This window comes from Macaca fascicularis, chromosome 8 (genome assembly GCF_037993035.2).
Source record: "Macaca fascicularis isolate 582-1 chromosome 8, T2T-MFA8v1.1".
NCBI classification, from domain to species: Eukaryota; Metazoa; Chordata; class Mammalia; order Primates; family Cercopithecidae; genus Macaca; species Macaca fascicularis.
In genome coordinates this window covers 32,088,015-32,108,678 of record NC_088382.1, presented here as the reverse complement: position 1 = coordinate 32,108,678, position 20,664 = coordinate 32,088,015, and the positions used below count along the sequence as shown (strand labels likewise).

At 37.2% G+C, this 20,664-nt stretch overlaps 1 protein-coding gene across 49 annotated transcripts in view; it reads right to left on the bottom strand.

Annotated features, from left to right (window-relative positions):
- The window catches only part of HMBOX1 (homeobox containing 1), a 164,431-nt gene that overhangs the window by 131,455 nt on the left and 12,312 nt on the right, over positions 1 to 20,664 (bottom strand). The gene's annotated exons all lie outside the window — the stretch shown is intronic.

The following is a 20,664-nucleotide window of genomic DNA, read 5'->3' as shown; positions in this document are numbered from 1 at the left end:
CTAATATAGCACCACTGCACTCCAGCCTGGGAGACAGAGCAAGACTCCGTCTCAAAAAAAAAAAAAAAAAAAAAAAAACACGCAACTTATGTGCAAAGGTCACTCTAACAAGACAAAAAATAACCTATATATAATTGGAAAATATATTTGCAAATCATGTATATCTGATACAAGATTAATATCCAAAATATATTAAGAACTACTAAACTTAACAACAAAAAAGCCTAATTTAAAAATAGGCAAAAGGTTTAAACAGACATTTCTCCAAAGATAAATAAATGACCAATAAGCACATGAAAAGATACCCAAGGACATTAGTCATTAGAGAAATACAAATCAAAACCTTAATGAGATACCATTTCACACTACGATGGCTAGAATTAAAAAAACAAAAAATACAAATAGAAAAATAACAAATGTTGGTGAGGATGTGAAAAACTGGAACCCTTGTATATTGCTGGTAGGGATATAAAATGGTACAGCCACTGTGCAAACAGTTCGGGAGTTCCTCAAGAAGTTAAACAGAATTACAAGATGACCCAGCAATTCCACTTCTGGTGTACTTTAAAGCATCTCTAGATTACTTATAATACCTAATATAACGTAAATGCCATGTAAATAGTTGTTATACTGTATTGTTTAGGGAATAATGACAAGAAAAAAGTATTGCTATATATCCCAAAGAAATGGAAACAGGTGTTCAAATGAAAACTTCTTTGTTAGCTCCTGGTTTTAGCTCTAATTTCATAGCAATATCCATCAATTTGGACAAATTGAATGGATAAAATGTGGCATACCCACAAAATGGAGTATTATTCAACTACAGAAATTAAGTAATGAGTCATGCTACAATATAGATGAACCCCGAAAACATTATGCTATGCAAAATAAGCCAGATTCAAAAAGTAGTATGCTGTGTGATTTCCATTTATATGAAATGTCCAGAATAAGCAAATCCATAGAAACAGAAAGTAGACCTGCAGTTGCTAGGGGATGAGGGCAGGAGAGAATTGGGAGTGACTGCTTAATGGGTATAATTTCCTTCTGAACTGAACCCTAGATGAAAACCTTCTGAACCAGACAGTGGTGACAGTTATGCAATACTGTAAATGTATTTAATGTCACTGAATTGTACTCATTAAAATAGTTAAAATGGTCAATTTTAGGTTATGTGTATTTACATAATTTTAAATTTTAAGAAAACAAAAGAACAAGTACAAAAAATGGATAATGCCCATCCACCTGTAGGCTTTTTTATAGCATTACTTGATGTGTAAAGAGAGATCAGACACATAGCATCACTTTACTCACAATAAATTATTATTATTCCAGGGAACGATTATTATGCCAGAAAAGAATGGTTGCTACCAAAGCACACTCTGGATAAATGAGATTTCACAGTAGTAACTCATAGAATATATTAGAAATAATATATTGTTACTCCTCTTCAAACGCAACTTAATGTGTTCAAAGTCTCCATTACAGATTAAGAATAACTTAAGAAAATAACATAAAATTAATGCCTGGTGAGTTAACTAGAGGTCTGAGAACTGTCTGAAATTACGTGGAAATTGTGTGTGTGTATTACTGTAAGAATTCATAATTTTTAGATTTCAACGGTATCCAGGTTAACAACTACTGATAAGCCACAAAGAAAACATTAAACAAAGAATGTTTTGCTTCACTTCTCAAAGCACAGATTTGATTTTGCAAAGATAAAAGTGCTTTAAAAAGTAGAATTCAAAAATAAAAGCCCAAGAAAGCAATGGTCTATTAAAGCTGTCCCTTGGTATCCTCGGGCTATTGATTTTAGGACCACGCGCCGTTCCACCTCTCCACACAGATACCAAAATCCATGGATGCTCAAATCCCTTATGTAAAATAGTGTAGCATTTGCAAAGAACCTACGCACATCCTATGGTATACTTTGAAGCATCTCTAGATTACTTATACTATCTAATACAACGTAAATGCTATGTAAATGGTTGTTTGACTGTATTGTTTAGGGAATAATAAGAAAAAAGTCTGTATATGTTCAGGACAGACACAACCTTTACTTTTTCTTCCCCAAATATTTTTGATCCATATCTGCATAAATCAATGGATGTGGGACCAACAGATATACAGAACCAACTATATTTCCAGGCAAAGTTTAAGTTCTGCCTCCTCCCTGTAGCTTTTCCTGATGACATAAGTTCGTAATTGTCTCCCTTTTCTAATACTTCTCTTCTAAGTATTACTTTTGTGATGGTTAGCTTCTTATGTACTCATTTGTTGATTTAGCATAATTCAACATCTTATTATGTACTACCTTGATCCCAAGTACTTTTGCGTATAAGTCTTCTCTATCTCCATAAATGAGAAGCCACTCAATTGATAGAGGTTTCGTATTTTACTTATTTAGTAGCCCTACAACATAAAAGACAACACATAACTATTTTATTTTTATAAGCTTGCTATGTCTTTTAAAATTAAATATAAGCATGTTTTATTTAGTATGGTATATGTTCTATGCTTCAAATGAGGATGTGTATTTTGGAGTAATACTGCAGTTATCATAACACTGAATAATGAATGAAACATATATAGTTATCAAACCCATCATTAAAGTATCTCCTAATCATGTTGGTTCATTTGGTCAACCAGATCTACTAATGCTTTGTGGTACTACTGGTAGTATTCATTCTTGCCTATTTTACTTACACATAGAGAAGGTTTATTAAAATCTTTCTCAAGTCTACAGGTTTCCTTTATACAGTATATTCACTGCATAACAAACTAAAAATAAAAGGTCATAATCCATCATCCTGATATCAAGTGATGGCCAAAGGTCTATGGAAATATATTTGGTTTAGGTATGATTGAGACAAGGTCTCACTCTGTTGCCCAGGCTGGAGTGCAGTGGCGTGATCTCAGCTCACCACAACCTCTGCCCCCCAGGCTAAAGTGATTCTCCTGCCTCAGCCTCCCCAGTAGCTGGGATTACAGGCACATGCCACTACCACCTGGCTAATTTTTGTATTTTTAGTATAGAAAGGGTTTTAACATGTTGGCCAGGCTGGTCTTGAACTCCTGACCTCAAATGATCCACCCGCCTCAGCCTCCCAAAGTGCTGGAATTACAGGCGCGAACCACTGTGCCCAGCCAGGTTAAGCTATGATTTTAAATGCTTATGAAATGTTTGTTTTAAAGATTTATTTATATCATAAAGTTATAGTGTATTTAGCACCACTTATTACAAATTATTCTGGAATCCATAAAAGTTTTCTTATATTTTTTGTCTAGTTTATATTAGACTAAGTTATTCTTTAAGTCAGATATAAAGTAAAATAACATACATCTCTACTTAAATTTCACTTACCCTAGCTTTTCCACTGTGATTATTTCATCTACTCATTATTTTATAGAATGTCTGGTCTCTCAAAAGATAGATGACTACTTTTCTGACACTCTCCTCTAAAAAATCAAGGCAGATTAAGCACTTTCCTTCTATACCACCTTGAGCATGTTTCTATTATGGCAACAATCATACCGCTGGGCTCGTTCATATTCGTATCTCCTTCATCAGACAGTAAACCTAATGACAGTCTCCAGCATAGTAGGTACTCAATAAATGCCCATTAATTTCTTTGAGGAAATATTTGGGCATGAGGGTACTATGCATAAATGAATACATGTTACAGAGAATCATTTAAAAAGATAAATCTCATGAGATAATCTAATCATATAATATCATAACAGTTACATCTTTTCCATTATGGCAACACAAAAAATTATCATAATAAAATATAATGTATTTAAACTTCAGGCAAATACTGCCTAGGGTTTTAATTTATAAGCAAATATGAAGGGCTTATGAGTTTGGATGACCAACTGTATTATTCACAACTACATTCCAAGGCCTTACCACAGCACCTTGTTCATAGTAGGAACTCAATAGTGATTTGATAAATTAGTTAATAAAAACAGGTTAACGAATTTGATGCAGAGAGGCACAAGTTAGTAAATAGTATCTGGAGCTAATAAACAATGAATATAAAGAAAAGGTTAACATATAAATTTGAAACTGGGTTGTCAAGTTTACCTGGTTGATGTAAAATCTTGGAAGAAATGTAGAAAAAAAATGCTGTATCTGTCACAATAAATGTTCTTGTTTATTCATAAGCCAGCTCTGTGTGCAACACATCTCTAGGTCTAGCTATTGAAAATAAAACACACACACACAAAACTTTGCTCTTTATAATATTTAGCATTTGAAATACCTTTTTGACTATGGCTTTCATTTTAAAATTAAGGTATAACACTGATCTCGAGTATTCATTTTAGCTTTCCTTGTTCTTGCTTAGGGCATGTGCAACAAAATTTGATTTATAAAAATTCATATTACATACTACTTTCCAAGGAAATGGATTTTGCCAAGAGAAAATAAAAATGTGTGTGGGTATGTGTATCACTATGACATCCAAAATTATAAAGAAGTCATTCAAGTTGTGGACATCCTACATCTTTTACCTATACAGTTGGCCCTCCATGTCCACGAGTTTTACATCTGAGGATTCAATCAACTATGGAAATCTGGAGCTAATAAACAATCCACTGTATTGTTTATTGAAATTATTGAAAATACAGTATTGTGCTATCTGTAACACAATAAATACTGAGATAAGTACAGACCAAATATTCAATAAAGAAATAATGTCAATTCTACTCAATTTCTTCCAGAAAATATAAGGGAAGAAAGCATTTCCCAAATCATATTATGAGGTCAAAATTATCCCAATAAAAAGGTCAGAGAATTAAATTACATGAAAATACAGTATTGTGTTGGCTATAATACAACGAATACTGAAATAAATACAGTGTTTTCCATCCATGGTTGGTTAAATCTGCAGATGCAGAACCCTTGGATACAGAAGGGCCATCTAAGGGACCTGAGTATCAGCAGATTTTGGTAGCCAAAGGGAGTCCTGGAACCAATTCCCCACAAAGACATAGTCAAAAACACAGTATATAGTTTGAAGGCTAACTGTATCTGTTACTGGGTTAATCCTTCACCAATGGAGAAAAATTTATGACATGAACACTGAGCAATCAATATTCTGTCACTTTCCTCTACGTTTTCCTCAAGAAAAAGAACTTCCCCGTATTTTAATTCCCTAATTTTTCTATTTAGAATTGATAGTATAAAGAAATGCTTTGAAAGTTGCTATAGTTATTTGAATGTCTTCGGAAGTTCCGGCTGTTTTTAAAACAGGGTTATGGCTTTACACACTGAATACAGGTGTGTAAACAACTTTGATAATATATCATAAATAGCAGCAGACCTTATTTTGTATTCATGTTCCAGAAAATGACGATGCTTTTGATGACAGTGATTCTTACTACTTTAAGATATTTATGTTAAATGAAAGGTGGGAAGCACTTAAACTTGGTGTGCTGGTGGTAAAATGATGTTTATAAACTCAAATAAAGCACAAACATTTCACCAGTTATGATTTTTTAATAACGAAAGAGGGAACATCAGTAGAGACCCTACAGAAATTAAAAGTATCAAGTAATACTATAAACAAGTCTATGTTCATAAATTCAGTAACTCAGATGAAATGGACCAGCTCCTTGAATACATACATTACCAAAAGAAACAACATGGCCAGGCCTAGTGGCTCACCTCTGTAATCCCAGCACTTTGGGAGGCCAAGGCGGGCAGATCACAAGGTCAGGAGATTGAGATCATCCTGGCTAACATGGTGGAACCCCATCTCTACTAAAAATACAAAAAATTAGCCGGGCGTGGTGGTGGGTGCCTGTAGCCCCAGCTACTCGGGAGGCTAAGGCAGGAGAATCGCTTGAACCCAGGAGGCAAAGTTTGCAGTGAGCTGAGATTGCACCACTGCACTCTAGCCTGGGCGACAGAGTGAGAGTCCATCTCAAAAATAAATAAATAAATAAAAATAACATGAATAGTTGAATAGCTCTTAAGGAAACTGAGTTCATAGTTTAAAAATATCACAACCAAGAAAACTGCAGGCCTGGATAGTTTCACTGGCCAATTTGACCAAATATTCAAAGAAATAATGCCAATCCTACTCAATCTCTTCTGGAAAATAGAAGAGAAGAAAGAATTTCCCAAATCATTTTAGAAGGCCAGCATTATCCTAATACAAAAGCCAGAGGATTAAATTACATGACAGGAAAACTACAAACTATTATCCCTGATGAACACAGATGAAAAAATCCTCAACAAAACTGTACCCAACTGAATCCAGCAATATATGAAAAGAACAATACAGCATGCAAGGTTTATTCAGTATTCAAAAATCAGTTAATGTAATTATTCATAATCACAGACTAAATAAGAAAAGATGAAGAAAAAGCATTTGATAAAAGTTAATACAGTATCTTATTCATGACCAAAACTCAGAGCAAACCAGAAATAGAACCTCCTTAAACTGATAAATGGCATCCATGAAAACCCTAAATACATCATATTTAATAATGAAAGATAAAATGCTTTTGCCTTAACACTGAAAACAGACAAGTTTGTTCATTCTAACCACTACTATTCAGTATCATACCAAAAGTCTCAGTATAATACAGTAGGGAACAAAAAAAGCACAGATTGGAAAGGAAAAAGTAAAACCTTTGCTATTCATACACAATGGGATTGTCATGTAGAAAATCTTAAGGTTTCTAGAAAAAAACTCTTCAAACTAATGTACAAATTTAGCAAGGCTATAAGATACAAAGATGATATACAAAAATCAATTACATTTCTACATATTAACGATGAACTAACAATCCAATAAAAACATACCATTTATAATAGCACCAAAATCATAAAATATTTAGGCATAAGTCTAACAAATAGATGAAGAATCTATATGCTGAAAACAATAGACAGAAAAAAATCAAAGATGATCTAAATACAGTGTTCACAGACCAGAAGACTTAATATTGCTAAGATGTGAATTCTCCCCAAATTGCTCTAACAGCCAACACAATCCCAATAAAAATTCTAGAATATCTTTTGGTGTATATTAACAAGCTAATTCTTTTTTTTTTTTTTTTTTTTTTTTTGAGACAGGATCTTGCTCTGTCACTCAGGCTGGAGTACAGTGATGTGATCTCCACTCACCGTAACCTCTGCCTCCTGGGCTCAAGTGATCCTCCCACCTCAGCCTCCTAAGTAGCTGGGACTACAGGCATGCATCATAGCTGGGACTACAGGCATGCATCACTAAGTTTGGCTAATTTTTATATTTTGTAGAGACAAAGTCTCACTCTATTGCCCAGGCTGGTCTTGAACTCCTGGGCTCAAGCTATCCTCCCACGTCTGCCTAACAAGCTAATTCTAATATCTGCATGGAAAGGCCAATGAATGAAAATAGTAAAAACAATTTAGATTTTTTAAAAAGTTGGAAGACTCATATTAACGGACTGTAAGACTTACAATACCGTAATGAAGATAGTGTGTTCGTACAAAAGGGACAGACAGACAGATCAATAAAACAGAATAATAGAAAGTCCAGAAACAGACTCACACAAATATGGTCAATTAATATTTGACAAAGGTGTAAAGTCAATTCAATGGAAAAAGGATAGCCTTTTTCAATAAATGGAGCTAGAACACAGGAAAATCTGTATCTAAAAAAGTAAAACCTTGCCCATACCTCAAATCTTCTACACACATTAACTCAAAATGGGTCACAGACTTATATGGAAAACCCAAAACTATAAAATTTCTAGAACAAAACACAGGAGAAAAACTCTTTATGAATCACATAGGATTTGTGATCCTGGGTTATATCCCATGGGTGATTCCCGATTGGCACATACCATTCAGTACATTTCATCCTCCTGGTTACAGGGGCAGGAATCATGATCAGAAGGCCCAATACGAACAACGAAACTCATGGTGACATCTGCTGAGGGATTCTGGGGAAAAATTTCCCCTTACTTAGAGGGCAGATACTGAAAATATGCTGTCTTCTTAAAGATATAAACAAGAAAACACATAAATCTGCTGATGCAGTGGCCAACCTGAGAAAATGAGAGCCAGCCCTAAGACAAAGTAGAACTATAACTGCTGTCCAAAATAGTAGCCACTGGCCACATGTGGTTACTGGGCCTTTGAAATCTGGCTAGCCTTAATTGAGACATGTTGTAAGAGCAAAATACCAGTTTTGAAGACTTGAAAAAGAACGTAAAATATCTCAGTTTTTATACTAATTCCATGTGAAATAGTAGTATTTTGGAAATACTGAGTTAAATAAAACCTGTTATTAAAATTAATTTTGCCAGGCACAGTGGCACATGTCTATAGTTCTAGCTACTCAGGAGGCTGAGACAAGAGGATCACTTGAACCCAGGAGTTCTGTGCTATAGCGTGCTAAAGCTGATCAGGTGCCCCCACTAAGTATGGCATATCAATATGGTGACCACTCAAAGCAGTGGGGAACCACCCAAGTTGCCCAAGGAGGGGTGATCCAGCCCAGATTAGAAACAGAGCAGGTCAAAACTCTCATACACCTGTGAATATAGCCACTGTGCTCCACCCTGGGCAACAGATCAGGACCCTGCCTCTCTCTTTTTTTTTTTTTGAGACGGAGTCTCGCTCTGTCTCCATCTCGGCTCACTGCAAGCTCCGCCTCCTGGGTTCACGCCATTCTCCTGCCTCAGCTTCCCGAAGAGCTGGGACTACAGGCGCCGGCCACCACACCCAGCTAGTTTTTTGTATTTTTAGTAGAGATGCGGTTTCACCATGTTAGACAGGGTGGTCTCCATCTCCTGACCTTGTGATCCGCCCGCCTCAGCTTCCCAAAGTGTTGGGATTACAGGCGTGAGCCACTGCGCCAGGCCAGACCCTGTCTCTTTAAAAAAAAAAAAAAAAAAAGAATTTCATCTGTTTCTTTTTACTTCATAAAATGTAGTAACTAGAATATTTAAATTTTAAAATGTAATAGGCATTATATTCCTATTGGAGAGAGTTGCTCTAGGAAGTTGAGAATACAAAGTAAAACAACACAACAACATTACAACAACAACAAAGATTACTGATGGTATCTTAGAGCCTCTGGATCAACTTTTGCCAGAAGCCTTCCCTGTCTTTGGATTTTGTGATATATAAACAAATAAATTGCCTTTATAGTTTGTTAGTTTCCGTAGAATTTGTTGTTTTGCAACTGAAAATATCTAATCCAGAAGTACTTCTATAGCCATCTTTGAAGAAATAAAAATATGTTCTGCAGAATTTCCTTTGCAGTTCTTTCACTCTATTCGCATATGCTTATAATGCATTCACTGGTTTTTATAAAGCATTGCATTTCCATTATAGGTATTACAAGTATAACATTGTATTCAAATAAAGTAGAATATATTCTAACAAGGAGGTTCTCACTGAAATAAGAACAGCAAACAAAGAAATTTTCACTGAAATGAAAACCACATATTTATTTTATTAATTCAAATGTTACTGACCCTCTAACTTAGGTTAGGGATGTCAAATAGGCTTCAATGTCACATTAACTGTCACGGCTGTCTGTTGTGCTGTGGTTCAAAGAATGCTAAGCTGACGTTTGTACAGATGTTTGTCTTGACCAAGATGAGGGAAGACATGTGTTCAGATATTTGCTTACCTAGCAAAACAGTGGCTGTCCACAGTTTAAAGTGGGAAAAGATGATTCTGATGACGCAATTTTTTAAGCATTTAATTAGTATGTTAAATTTCCCATTGGCCATTCTTTAATAGATGGGGTATCTATTTGATTCCACATTTACAATTTGATCCTTAAGTTCCTAAATACAGATTTTACTATATAAGTCCCAATAGTTTTCTAATATCCTCTTTGACAATGCAGGTTTATAAAATTCTCGGTAGTTTTTCCGTAGGTGAATATAAATGTCAACACTGAACTTACCCATCTCAAGTGGTTAGGCTGATTTATTTAATACAAGGAGGTTATCTCTTTTTAAAACAGATCAGGCCGGGTGCAGTAGCTCACGCCTGTAATCCCAACACTTTGGGAGGCCTAGGCAGGCAGATCACTTGAGGTCAGGAGTTCGAGACCAGACTTGCCAACATGGTGAAACCCCGTCTCTAAAATTACAGAAATTAGCCAGGCGTGGTGGCACATGCCTGTAGTCCCATCTACTTGGGAGGCTGAGGCAGGAGAATCACTTGAATTTGTGAGATGGAGGTTGCAGTGAGCCGAGATTGCGCCACTGCACTCCAGCCTGGGTGACAAGAGTGAGATTCCATCCCCCCACCCCTGCAAAAAAAAAAAAAAAAAAGAATCACTTGAACCCAGGAGGTGGAGGCTGCAGTGAGCCGAGATCATGCCACTGCACCCCAGCCTGGGCGACAGAGTAAGACTTTGTCTCAAAATAAATAAATAAATAAAAATAAAACAGATCAAAGGATCTTTATTCACTTAGCAGATAGTTACTAAGCATTTACTATGAGTCAAGAACTGTGCTGGGTGCTATGGGGAGAGAAAGAGAAATGCATGGTTCTTAACCCTATGCAGTTTACAGTCTAGTGGGAAAACAGACAAATAATTACAATAAGTTGTAATGTATATTATAGGGAAAGTACAGAGTATTCCAGAAGCATGTAAGAAAATATCCTAACCTAACTTACGGAAGTATTTAAAGTGAGACACAAAGAAATAATGGACAGGGAAATGAGGGAAAGTGAGGTTGAGGGAGCTTGTGTCTTTTTACTTTAAGATGGGAAACACACGAGATTCTTTAATACTAATAAGATGGAGCACCTATTTTTCATTAAGAAGCTTGAAAGTGCCAGATATTCATACCCCGGCTTCCTTTAGAAATACAGTACAGATGTTCCTCGACTTAGCGTAAGGTCGCATCTTGATAAACCCACAGTAAGTTTAAAGTTGAATATGTACTTAATACATCTAACCTATCAAACATCATAGCTTAGCCTAGCCTAAACAAAATGTGCTCAGAACAGTTTCAGTACAGTGTTCAATAAATTAAATGAGATATTCAACACTTTATTATAAAATAGCCTTTGGTTAGATTATTTGGCCCAGCATTGTGAAAAAGTATCATATCACATATGGCCAGCTGGGAAAGAAGTCAAAATTCAAAATATGAAGTATGGTTTCTACTGAATGCATATCACTTTTGTACCTTCATAAAGTCAAAAAATCATTAAGACAAGCCATGGTAAGTTGGGGATCATCTATACAGCTGTCCCTTGGTATCTGCAGTGGGCTGGTTCCAAAATACTCCCCTCTGCCCTCCCCTGACACTGCAGATACCAAAATCCACAGATGCTCAAATCACTTATATAAAATCGTGTAGTGGTGGTGTCACAACCAGAAAGAACCCTCTCAAATAGAGATGACCACTGCAGCAGGGGCAAGTTTTAGGGGCAGCAGCAATAAAAGTCAAGCAGCAGCTGGGCGTTGTGGCTCATGCCTATAATCCCAGCACTTTGGGAGGCCGAGGTGGGTGGATCATATGAGGTCAGAAGTTCGAGATCAGCCTGGCCAATGTGGTGAAATCCTGTCTCTACAAAAACACAAAAATTAGCCGGGCGTGGTGGCAGGCACTTGTAATCCCAGTTACTCACGAGGCTGAGGCAGGAGAATCGCTTGAACCCAGGAGGCAGTGGTTGCAGTGGGCTGATACCGCGCCACTGCGCTCCAGCCTGGACAACAGAGGGAGACTTCAAAAAAAGTCAAGCAGCAGCATTCAGTGGTGCCAGCAGTAAGCAAGCAACGGTATTGCTGTCCTAATCAGACTGCACCTGTGGTGTGGCTCTGACTATGGTTTTTGCCAAGGAACAGCCCCCCACAGGTCTTCTCATTGTACAAGCCTGGTTGCAGCCTTCCTAGCAAGTCTAAGAGCTTCCTAATGTCTATTTAATAAATTTACTTCTAGGTTAAATAAGCCAAAATCAGTTTTTGTTGCTTCCAACTAAGAAATCTGACTGCTTAAGGAATTACAGTAAAAGATGATGTTCTGTCAGTGGTATGGTGGCAAATCGACTCCCCCAGTACAACCACCAGAATGTTCAGGTTTGAAACAGTGACATGGTCATTTAGCATCACTAAGCAAGTGAACTCTACAATTAGATAATTACTTTCTGAAACAGAGCTGAAGCAGAATAAGGGCTGTCACTGCTCTCTCATTTCATTAGTCCCTGTGATTCTTTAAAATGAGCATCAATTTTACAAAGAATTGAAAGGTTCCCCCTTCAAAACAACTCAATAAGAGAAAGACAAGGGAAAGATTAGGAGAAAATATCTGCAAAACATATTAATATATCTATAAAAAACATGTATCCTGAATACATACAGAACTCTTACAATTCAATATGATGACAACCCAACTATAAGATGAGCAAATACCTGAATAGGTATTTCATCAAAAAAGATATATGAATTGCCAATAAGCACATGAAAACATGCTCAACATCATTAGTCATTAGGGAAATGCAATCCAATACCATTCCCACTAGAATGGCTATAATAAAAAAAGACAATAACAAGTGTTGACAAGGATGTGAAGAAACTGCAACTCTAATATATTACTGGTGAAAAAGTAAAACAGTTTTGCAGTTTCTTAAAAAGCTGAACATAAATTACGATGCAAGCCAGCAATTCCACTTCTAGGTACCTATCCAAGAAATAAAAACATGTTCCCACAAAAAGTTGCATGCAAATGTCATAGAGACATTTTTTAAAATATCTTCCAATCTGCAAATATCCCAAACAACCATCAGCTGCTGGACAAAATGTGGTATTTTAAAACAACTGAATGCTATTTAGCAAAAGAACAGAATATTGATACATGCTATGATGTGGATGAACTTCAAAAACACTACACTTAGTCAAAGAGACCAGAAACAAAAGGCCACATACTGTCTGATTCCATTTACATAAAATGTCCGGAAAAGACAAATCTGTAAACACAAAAGGTATTTTGGTTGGTATAAGCACATAAAGCATGGTGGTTGTCTGGAGCTAGTGTTGGGGCTAGGAATAGGGATTAAGTATAAAAGAATATGAGGGTTCTTGTGGAGGTGATGAAAGTGTTCTGGGACTGAACAGGCTGAGAGGTAGGAGAATCACCTGGGCCCAGGAAGTCGAGGCTGCAGTGAGCCATGATCACACCACAGTACTACAGCCTGGGTGACAAAAGTAAGACCTGGTCTCAAAAAAAAAAAAAAAAGAAAAAGTTATAAAATTGGATTGTGGTGGTGTTTTGCACAAGTTGGAAAATTCACTAAAAGTCAATGAACAGTACACTTAATACAGATGAATTTTACACCATATAAATTATATGTCAATAAAGTTTGTTGTTTCTTTTTAAAATAAAGTTCTCAAGTCTCATTTTTTTGGTCTTCATAGAAGGCCACTAAGCACTCTAGCAGGCGAGGCACCTTTATATTGCTTGCAGAAGCTGTGTCTGGTGTGAAAGACAACTCTTCAGCCTAGCAATGACTCCTATTACACAGCATTTATATATTCTAGGACAGTTTGTCTCAAAGTCTGGTCTGTAGACCAACATTGATCCATGGGCACTGTTACTGTCTGAAACTGGTCCATGACTAGATAATTACAGAAACTGAGACTAAGTGTTTAGAAATTTTAATAGCAATTTGATAAATTAATATAGCTCCTAAAACTGATATTTGGACTTGTGTCGTATTTCTTTGGCTATTTTTCCCACTTAATTTTTCTAGTTACCCATTTTTATTGTTTTACAAAAGACACTATCAGCCAATGAGATTATAAAAATGTTGCGTTACCAGATAGTTCAAAAAACATTGCTCAACAAGGTTCTTCTACCATCCTACAATTGGCCATCATATAGACTGGTAGGTTAACTATCCTGTCAAACTAACTTTTAAAAAATACATAAACATGCTTTCAAATACCCCAACTACCCTGGTGGTACAATCAACGTTAATTTTTTGTTTTTTTTTTTGAGAGATAGGGTCTTACTCTATCACCCATCTTGGAGTGTAGTGGTGCAATCATACCTCACCACAGGCTCCAACTTTGGCTCAAATGATCCTGCCTCAGCTTCCTGAGTAGCTAGGACTACAGGTGCATGCCACTACACGCAGCTAATTTTTAAACATTTTTTGTAGAGATGGAGTCTCTCTATGATGCCCAGGCTGGCTGGTCTCAAACTCCTGGCTTCAAGCAATCCTCCTGCCTCAGCTTCCCAAAGCACTGAGATTACATGGAAGAGCCACCTCACCCCGCCACAACGCTAAATTTTAAGTCCTTCTATATAACCCAGGTTTTTTTTTTAAGACAGAGTCTCGCTCTGTCGCTCAGGCTGGAGTCCAGTGGCATGATCTCAGCTCACTACAGGCTCACTGCAACCTCCGCCTCCCAGGTTCAGGCAATTCCACTGCCTCAGTCTCCCATGTAGCTGGGATTACAGGCATGTGCCACCATGCCCGGCTAATTTTTGTATTTTTGGTAGAGACGGGGTTTGGCCATGTTGGCAGACTGCTCTCGAACTCCTGACATCAGGTGATCTTACCGCCTCAGCCTCCCAAAGTGCTGGGATTACAGGCGTGAGCCACCACGCCCAGCCCCAAACCTGTATTTTAATAGATTTTTGTTTGTGTTCCCGTTTTTATAAATAGACTTTCAAGTTTATAATTAAAAGATAAAAATTCAAGCTGTATATAATTAATGTCAATTTTTTCCCTTTCCCTTAATTAAAAAAGTAGGTTTGAATTTGAAGAAAAATAAATCTACTCTTTGAATTCTAATAAATTATGGTCCTAGGAAAGGTCCTATAAAACAAGACAAGCTAATCATATTTTCATTTAAAAATAACAGTACAAACCAAATATGTTCCTATGTCCATTTGGAAATTAATCTAAAACATAATATATAAATCAGTTTATTTTAGGCTGGACACAGTGGCTTATGCCTGTAATCTCACCACTTTGGAGGTTGATACAGGCAAATCACTTGATGCCAGGAGTTTGAAACCCACCTGGGCAACATGGTGAAACCTCATCTCTACAAAAAATACAAAAGCTAGCTAGGTATGGTGGCGTGCACCTGTGGTCCCAGCTACTCGGGAGACTAAGGTGGGGAGGATGGCTTGAGCCAAGGAGACAAGATTGCAGTGAGCCAAGATCATGCCACTGGACTCCAAACTGGACAACAGAGCAAGAACCTGTCTCAAAAAAAGAAAAAAGAAAGGAAGGAAGGAAGGAATGAAGGAAGGAAGGAAGGAGAAGAAAGAAATCAGTATATTTTATATAGTATACAACGAAATGTCCCAAATGTATGTCAATGAATTAAATCAGGCAATATAATAACCAAGGATACACATATACTCAAGAGATCTCCAGGAGAGGTGCTTTATAATTCGGTGGTCAGCAAATAGCTGGAAGACTCAGGACAACAGCAGAACAGAAGCTGTCTAAGATCCCACAGACATGCTGAGATGCCTGTAGGCTTCTTAAGACACATAATCAGGAGCAGAGACACATAACAAATCATTGATTGCACTAATCGTTTTTATACCACCTGGATGAGATGTTTAGACAATGTACACTATATAATAGAGATAAACTGAATTACTATTAAAAATCAATACATATCTACAAAAAGGAAGTAATTCAAATCCTAAGTGTCTAACACAAATTAGTAGCATTTGGGCACAATGAATTAGAATGTTTCAGCCACCTCTGGCAACAGGTAGTACAATGGAGAAAATGTAAAACTAGGAGATAAGTGACCGAGTTCTACCCTGGCAATAAGACTTTAGACAAGAACATCTTACTCCCTTCATTTCCCTACTGGACACAAGTGATAAACTAGATTATTTCTGGTCCTTTCCTTTCAAGAAATCTACATTACAGTTTGTTGATTTAAATATCAACAATGCAAACCACCACCACCACCACAAGGAATACACTGCCTTAAAAGGTTACTGTGCTTCTTCTAAAATGAACCCTATATATATGGTTCATTTGGAAAATAATCTTTCATTTATGCCTTGAAAATAAATTAATTCCTGCTATAAAGCCATGTAATTATTTTTCAAATAATTTTGATAACATTTTTCAATAATTTTGATAACATTTTCAGTAACTTTGATAACATTTAACATTATAACTGACTTGCAATTTACCATCCTGATCAGTTTGGAATTATTAGTTTGATAACCCATTAAAAAACATCATTTTCAAGGCCAGGTGTGGTGGCTCACACCTGAAATCCTAGCACTTTGGGAGGCCAAGGCCAGCAGATCACCTGAGGTCAGGGGTTCAAGACAAGCCTGGTTCAACATGGTGAAACCCCATCTCTACTAAAAATACAAAAAATTAGCCAGGTGTGGTCAAGCTAACGCCTGTAATCCCAGCCACTTGGGAGGCTGAGGCAGGAGAATCCCTTGAACCCGGGAGGCGGAGGTTGCAGTGAGCTGAGATCACACCACTGCACTCCAGCCTGAGGGACAGACCGAGACTCTGTCTCAAAAATAATGATAATAATAATAATAATAAACCACCATTTTCAAAAAGCATTTACTAAGAATCTCTACATAAGTCATTATATTTGAAAAGTGAGAGGAAATGGACATGTAAAACTGAACAAAGTTTCAAATACTAAGTATTTTATAAATGTAAGATAACCGCACAAATACACAAAATAACTTTTTATACGGTGATTTTTGTTTTAATATAAGCCTAGAGGGAAGGAATGATTATATTTAAAAATCTCATTACCTTAAGAGTTAACTCAGGCATGCTGCTCCAAGTAATCTCTTATCCTTCTATAATCTTAAAGTTTCTCTAGATAAAGAAACCACCATCATTAGCAGAAAGTACAGGAAAGAAAGGCTAACATTTTTCCCAAAAACTACAGAAACAGTAATTAACAACTTTAACAAGTCTATGCTAATTCAGCTTTAATCCTCTAGCTCTGACAAGATTAACAATCTATTCAGGTTAGATATCCCAATGGGTGTTGGTTACTAGAGAATCCATTAGACTATCTAAAATGCCGTTTTCTGGACCTCTCTGATTAATCTCTGATTAAATTCTAAAAAAACATCACTTTTATTAAGCAACGAGTCAGCCTGCATAAATTCATGTAGCCAAAATTATGCATATATTCTGAAAATGCATATAATCAAAGCTGAAAAAAATGTGCTGTTACAAAGATTGGAAATGTGTTTGAATCAAGTCTTTAGTGAAAACTGAGATGCTGGGTTTAAGTATTTTAAAGAAGTTTAAAAAATGTTTTGGCAAAGTGCATGAGACTGGCTGACGGGGCTTAGTATGTAAAGGCCCATATGAAAGTATTCCAGAAATACAGAGGACATGATCGAGGCTGTTAGTCTGCTTAAAACAGAGTTGTTAAACAGGATAAGGCCAGCTGGTAGCAGCCCTTGAAGCACACACAAAAATATGATTAAGCACATTTTATGAAACGAACCGAAACCTAGCAAAATAACTGAATCACTTCTAGATAGGCAGAGCTTCCTGATTATCCTAAATACCCAAAGATTTCTGAAGTTACTCACCAAGGCTGATAAATCAAGAGTGAAGAGCATTGTTCTCTTTCAAAGGCCGTAACTGGCATCATCACCGTCCTCTGATGCCCTCACAAATCTTACCAACTTGGGATAAGACAAAATTCAATTGAAATCTAAAACTCTATTATGCTTTTAGGCTTTTTGTTTTTGCTTCTCTCTCTCTCTCTCTCTGCATGTGTGTTTGTGCCTGGTTTTTTTTGTTTTGTTTTTCTTTTGGCTTAAGCAAAAGTTTCCGGTGAACTTACTTTGAAAACGATTCTTTTCAACAACAACAACAACAACAAAAAACCCTTCAGTTCCTGTTGCTCATGTAGAAGCTCTTGGTCAACCTCCAATTAACCAACCATCATAATCAACCAATATTCTCTAGATCCCCTTCTAAAACAAATTAACAAGGATGCTTATTAGGCTATTTCAAACACTCCACTGTGTGCCAACCAAGAGCAAGTTGGTTTATTCCCTTACTGTCTAGAGAAGTTGTTCTTGCAACTGTGGAATTTGATTATACTATCTAAACTAACAAAATAAGAGTGTGAAGAGGCCGGGCGCAGTGGTTCGCGCCTGTAATCCCAGCACTTTGGGAGGCTGAGGAGGGTGGATCACAAGGTCAGGAGATCGAGACCATCCTGGCTAACACAATGAAACTCTGTCTCTACTAAAAATACAAAAATTTAGCTGGGCGTGGTGGTGGGTGCCTGTAGTCCCAGCTACTTGGGAGGCTGAGGCAGGAGAATGGCATGAACCCGGGAGGCAGAGCTCGCAGTGAGCAGAGATGGTGCCACTGCATGCCATCCTGGGTGACAGAGCGAGACTCCGTCTCAAAAAAAAAAAAAACAGTGTGTGAAGATTTGTTTCTATTAAAAGTAAGTCACACACACACAAAAAGGGTTAAATGTTTGGCACAATTTAAGATGATTTCCTTAAAAAAATACGAATGCTATTGAATTGAGTATAGGTGAGACTACTGTAAAAGATTTGGGAGAAATGGGCCGGGCAAGGTGGCTTACGCCTATAATCCCAGCACTTGGGGAGGCCTAGGCGGCGGATCACAAGGTCAAGAGATGGAGACCATCCTGGCCAACATGATGAAATCTCATCTCTATTAAAAATACAAAAATCGGCTGGGCGTGGTGGCACGCACCTGTAGAGGCTGAGGCAGGAGAATCGCTTGAACCTGGGAGGCAGAGGTTGCAGTGAGCCAAGATCGCGCCACTACACTCCAGCCTGGAGACAGAGCAAGACTCTATCTCAAAAAAAAAAAAAAAAAAAGATTTGGGAGAAATAAAATATTATGATTTGACTCATAGATTATAAATGTCTTTAAGGTCTCCTTCCATTTAAAAAAAATAAAAACTGGAAATAATAAATGATACATTATGGGTATGGTTTATGCATGAAAAGCTGATGTAGAGTGTCAGTCAATCCATAGATTCACACACAAAGAAAAGGCATTGGCCCTAGATCAGTTTCTCAACCCCAGTACTACTGACATTTTAGATGGGAGAATTCTCTGTTGGGAGGGGGAGGTATTGGCCAGTGAACTGAAGGATGTTTGGCAGCATCCCTGCCTTTGCTATTCCCCACTATATGGCAGTAGCACTCCCACTCCAGTAGTGGTAATCAAAAATGTCTCCAAATGTTACGAAATGTCCCTGGAGGGTAAAATCACCAGTTGAGAACCACTGTCCCTGTACCAAATAACTAACAAATGTGTGCATGTCTATATATTTTGATTAAAGTAAAATGTTTAAGTCATCAGTTTTTAATGCTTTTTACTATAACCAACTTTTTAAAATCAATTGATCAACTCCTAGTTCAAGTTAAGTCATTTAAGATGTCTTTTGCATACACAACAGGAAGAAAGAAAAAAATAATCCTTCACCTGATCAAGTGCCAAATGAGATATCTTTGTACATGATGATAGCCCCATCTCATCCATATCTTTTGCTGAGATCAAGACAGAAGCACAGGATTACTGAGGAGGTTGTAGCAGGGAAAAAAGAAAGAAAAAGCAGCAAAGGGGGGAAAAAGGAGACGTAAGAAACAATTCCCAGATGGTTGCAATAGTGGCACAAGGAAAAAGCTTATTACCTCTTGCCTTCTTAGTCCCATTCACAGCAATGTTTACTACAGGCCAATCTAACACCAAACAAGAGGTTCCTACTAAAATTACTTACCAAGGCTGATAAATCAAGAGTGAAGAGGATTATTCTCTTTCAAAGGCCACAAGTGGCATGATCACTGCCCTCCCTGATGCCCTCACAAATCCTACCAACTTGGGGTAAGACAAAATTCAACTGAAATCTAAAACTATATTATGTCTTTAGGCTTTTTGTTTGTTTTTGCTTCTCTGTGTGTGTGTGTGTGTGTATGTGTGTGTAAAAGAAAGCTTAAATGTCCACTGGTGGGTAAATGGTTAAATTATACTTCATTTGTTTACATTTAAAAAAATGAGTTATGTCTTTATATGCTGACACCATTATATATCGCTAAAGAAAGAAATATAAGTGATAGTATGACACCATTGTAGAGGAGAGAACACACTTGTAACCTGAAAGCAAAGCAAATTATTAACAGTATTTATCTTTTGGTACGGCAGATTGCATTTTCCAAAACTGCCACAACATTTCCATCATATATGCTCTTTGAGAATGTTGCCACTCCTCCCATCAAAAGGTAGAGTGGAGTCTCTGTTCCCTGCTCTCCAACATGGGCAGGCCTGCATGACTGCCTTCATAAGTAGAATGTTGTGGAAGTAATCCTCAAGTTTCCAAGGATAGGTCATAAAAAACAATAAGCCTGACTTCCTTTCTCTTTTGGGACACCTGCCTTTGGAGCCCTGAGGCACTACGTGAGAAGTCTGGCTACCCTGAAGCCACCATACTGGAGAGACCACACAGAGACAGGGAGATGCCTAAGAAGACAGTATGTTTTCCCCAAAGGAACAGTGAGCACATGAGTAAGCTAGCTCAGATGACTGAAATTACTGAAGCAAGCATACCCCATGTGCAGTACTGAGATCTGTGCCTCATGGTTGAGTCCTCTTTCTGATCCTATTGAAACCAAACGGTGAGTTTCCTAAAGGGTAGGCCTACATCTCACTCATTG